The sequence below is a fragment of the Sinocyclocheilus anshuiensis genome, unplaced genomic scaffold (assembly GCF_001515605.1).
Source record: "Sinocyclocheilus anshuiensis isolate Anshui unplaced genomic scaffold, SAMN03320099.WGS_v1.1 scaffold98, whole genome shotgun sequence".
Taxonomy (NCBI): domain Eukaryota; kingdom Metazoa; phylum Chordata; class Actinopteri; order Cypriniformes; family Cyprinidae; genus Sinocyclocheilus; species Sinocyclocheilus anshuiensis.
The window spans coordinates 150,951-156,099 of NW_015544128.1; positions in this window are offsets into that span (position 1 = coordinate 150,951).

Below are 5,149 nucleotides of genomic sequence, written 5' to 3' on the forward strand. Positions count from 1 at the left end.
TGTTGAAAACGACGTGTTTGAGAGAGGCGGGGCATAGAGGACCTACAATAATGTACAGTATTTGAAAAATAATGTGTTTTTTTAACATTAAAGCATGTCAACATATTCTGTTACACCAAATACACAAAATAATGATCTTTAAAATAGCATCATATGACCCCTTTAAAGTATAGTTTTATGTAGACAGACCATGTTTTAAAATGTTTCAGGCACTTACTGTGGCACCGATGGTCAGTGTAAAGGACAGAATCTAGTGAATAATGAAGCAAACAGTGCAACAGTCAAAAACAATGAAACACAAAAAGAGTCAACCTGCAAAGGTGAACAGGAAGATGCCTTGCTGAAGTCTGGAGCTCAAGATCATTGTATCTGGTAAGTGGTTTCATTGTAAACAGTGGTGTATAAAGTACCTGAAAGCCATACTCAAATAAAAGTACAGATATCACACCAGAAAATGACTTTGGTAGAAGTTGAAGTCACCGTTTAGAATATTACTTAAAAGTCTTAAAGTATGTGATATTTATTGTACTTAAGTACGAAAAGTATTTTTTGAATCTTAAATGTACTCAAGTATTGAAAATAAAAAGTACAAGTAAATGCAAAATAGAAAATAAGCAAATAAATATATAAAAAAATGTTCATACACAGCTTGAGTAGCAAGATTGTGTTCAGTTTTAACTCTTTCTTCTATTTTGTATTTTTGGGTAAGAATAAGAAGCACTTCATCTGGTACTTAGTGTCTTTCATTCCAACATAAGAAAACATTTCTGGAATCTGCATCTGAAATAGAATTTAGATGTATTTACACAGTTTAATGTATCTCAGAGGGGACATGGATGCATTTAAACTGCAGTTACAGATTGATAAATAATGTTCGGTTTTTAACATAAAACGTTGAATACTGATATTTAAAATTATTTAAAACATTAAAAAAATAGTCGAAATGTGAAATTAAAACCGCCAGTAGGTGACAGCAAGTGACTGTTAAAGAGTAAGTAATTGAGATTCAACTGATTCATTCAAACGACTGATTCATTCAGAAACAAACCCCTTGTACAAATACCCACACTTGCAGTCTTGGCCACTTGAGAGCGCAAGACTGTCCCAGGTCTTAAAAATACCAAAGCGCAGTGCCCTTAACGCACACTAAACCCACACTATCTACTAACTATCCACTATCTGCAAACACCTACTTGGGTTAGTGTATCCCATCATGCATCATGTTCTGGAAATAAATCGTGAGACTTTTTGCCAAGATGGCGCGAGAGGTCACGGAAACCTTTCCAATGTAAGTTAAATATTAATAATAATAAGATATTACATATAATTTGGTAGTAAAACAAAGTGCTACACATTTTATTGCTGCAAAGATTAGTATATTTATTTTTGTACATCATTTGCAACTGCTTTTTATCACTTAATTAAATTGTCATCTATAGGGACTACTGAACAGACATTTAGAAGTTGATTTTAAAATGCAAAGTATTGAAAATAATAATAAAACTCTAAACAATTTGCGTTTTTACATTACTATAAGTGTGTCCCATCAGGTAATGAAAAGTTCGACACACACTTGTGGTCTTCATGCTCACTTGAACACTTGGGCCAAATACAGGAAATACGTCATATAAGTAGTCAAGTGGTCAAGTGCAAAGACCACAAGTGTGGGTATTTGGACAAGGCAGAAGTATTTAACTCTGTTAATGAGTGAATCACTGAATCATTTATTTAACTGATTCGTTCAAAAAGCTGATTCATTCAATAAGTAAACACCATTGCTCCGAGACGCAAAACAGTGCTGTGATCTTTGTTTGGAACTATTTTCGTTGGCAAAATTAAGCAAAGACAAGCAATATTATGTCTAAAATGTTAGTCATTTATAGCTAACTTTACTGAACTTGTATAAAATGATTATTAAAGTAGTTATCATGCTGATATCTGCAGAAAACGGTACTCTTTGTGTGATATAGATTAAGTTAACTATATTAAATTATATACATATAAAAAAACATACAGACATACAGCATTTTTGCTGTTTACAATTTAGAATGCCTTAAATTTTGAATTTGAATAGACTAATAAATCACGTGCATGCACTCTTGTCTCTGTTTGTGTGATTTGGTGATATACTTGATAATGTCAGATCGCACATCATTACAACAACACTTACCATATTATCGCAGAAGATATATATAGCCTACTGTATATCGCAGACCCCAGACTCGACTTGGGTGGAAAATGAAATCATCCAAAGTATTATTACTTCGTTACATTACACCATTGGTGATGGCCATACGAATAATAGGATAGTCTGTGGTTTCAGAAATTGTTGTGGATGTATAGGCTTATATTAGGGCTGGGCGATAAATCGATTTTATCGATTAACTCGAATGTGTAGTTTACATCGACTTGTTTGAATGAAAATCGTTTTTCTCTTTAATATCCGCCGACGCTCCCCTCTGGGCTCCCGTAGTTCCGAATGGGCTCAGCCCTCCCCCCGCGCGTTTGCCATATTAGAGATACACAAACAACATGGCAGCGAGCAGGGAAGAACTCGTTCCCAAGAAAGGCACAGTGTCCTCCGTAATTTGGAATTGGTTCGGTTTTGCGGCGTCAGACACAAAACAAACAACACCCCGCTGCAAAGTGTGTTTGAAGTCTGTTGCTAGCAAAGGTAGCAGTACGACCAATTTACTGCAGCACCTCAAACAGAGGCATGCTGCCGAGTGGGAGAGATGTTGTGCCCTACGAAATGAACAAGACCGCGGCAGCACAAGCACTCCAGCCAAAAAACAACCTACAGTCTTACAAACATTTACAAACTGTATCCGCTATGATAAGAATGGGGCCCGGTGGAAAGCGATCACGGATGCAGTCGCGATGTATATTGAAAAGATATGGTGCCCATATATACTGTGGAAAAGCCGGGGTTTATTCACATGCTGAAAGTTTTGGACCCCAGGTATGTGCTACCAAGCCGCAAATATTTTTCTGAAGTTGCCTTGCCTCAGCTGTATAACAGTACACGCCAAAGGATCGCAAGGGAGCTGGAAGCGGTGTCGTTTTACTCCGCCACAACAGATTTATGGTCCAGCCGAACGATGCAGCCCTATATGAGTTTAACGGTGCACTTCGTCAACGACGACTGGACTCTGCGAAGCATCTGCCTCTAAACGGCTTACTTTCCCGACGACCACAAAGGCGAAATAATTGCCCAGGGGCTAAAAGACGCTCTGAGCTCTTGGAACCTTGCTGAAGACCGACTCATCTGTATGACTACAGACAGCGACACCAACCTGATCAAAGCTCTGAAAGACAATGAGTGGCCCAACCTCCAGTGCTTTGGACACAGATTGCACAATGCTATAGGTAAGAGTCTAATGGCTATACATTCAAGTGATATATATTTTCCCATTCGCAAAAGACACCTGAACAGCCAAATTAATGCATGATATAATTAATGCATTATATCAAACCAATATATATTTCCACAAAATTGGCATGAATAATCATAATGGTATGCATGCCCCATTTGTGTGTCTGTGTATGAGTGCGTGCCCTTTGTGCATGTGCAATAATATTATGCAGAAAAAAAGACAAGTCTGTGAATTTATGCCATGTTCCACTAAAATGTGTTTTGATTATGTATTCTTTATTTATTACAGAGAATGGTGTGAAGGACCCGCGGATCGAACGTGCCAATGTGTAAAAAGGCTGTGTCTTCCTTTTCTTACAGCTGGAAAAAAAGAAGAGACATGACTGAAGTACTGGCTGAGCTTGGTCTACCCACTCATCAACTAGTAATGGAGTCCCCGACCAGATGGAGTTCACGCCAAAAAATGAACAGGAGAAGGCCTTAGTCCGTGTTCTGGGTTCAGACGAGAAAAGTCGTCATCTTGTGCCCACTTGGCAAGATCTTGATGTGTTGGGAGTCCACGAAAAAAGCTGTGAAACCACTCCCAAGACTTTACTGACACACTCTCCGGGGAGTCTTATGTCAGCGTTTCATACATTAAACCGGTGCTCCATCTGTTCAAAACCAGTCTCCAACAGTAACGTGACATGTGGCCAAGTATGGTTACCCATACTAGGAATTAGTGCTCTGCATTTAACCCATCCTAAGCAGAGGAGGAAGACACAGAGCTCACAAAAACAATAAAAATAAACATAATGTGGTACCTTGACGACAAATACAGCGACCCTGTGAAGGATGAACTCTTGGACATGTCCTCACTGATGGACCCAAGGTTCCGCACAACCTACATTGACCCAGACAAGGTGGAACAAGTCAAAAAAAGAGCTGTCGCTGAGGCTGAGCTCATGTCTCTACCTGCTCCTGCCAACAACAGTACACCACAGCAGCCTGGCCCAGCTGTACAGGTGTGCCAAGAAGAAGCACAGCCTCCACCCAAGAAAAAGATGACTTTAGCTGCCTTCTTCAAAAAGAATGCACCAGTGTCATCTCCCCACCAGTCAGAGGCAGTAAAGATAGAGACTGAGCTGACAACTTACTTATTGACCCCTGAGGTAGACCCAGACACAGATCCCCTTGAGTGGTGGAAGCGCCACCAACAGAATTTTCCAAGGCTAAGTAGTCTGGCAAAAAAATACCTCTCGTGTGTGGCTTTGACAGCTTTGACAAGACGTCTATGTCACCACAGGCCAGTTCTTCCACCCTAACATGATAGTCTTGCAATTCTACACAAGATTCTCAAGATACTCTTCTTTTGCTGTTCTTTTGAACTTTCCAACTGATTATGGTGGCCACAGAGAATCTGCTCAAATTAGGTTGAACTCTTTGTCCTGTCTCTGTCATTTCACACATAAGAACATGGTCTATCACAGTAGCTCTGATTTAATCTGAAATGACTTTTCTTGGTCTTACTCTTCCTCATCCTCCTCTTCTTCCACCTCGTATTCGCAGTCTTCCTCTACCTCTAGGATTGATGGATGCACCTGTGCCATCTGTGCACTTTGTACTGACTTATATATTGTATATTCATATATTTAGAAACAAGTGTGAACAATTTTGAATTATTGTGTGTAAATGATGACAGCTGTGTTGCAGTTGTGCTTACCTTTTACTTTCTTGTGTTTAGGGTTTTGCATCACAAAAAAAATTATCACACTGCAAACCAGAGATGTTCAA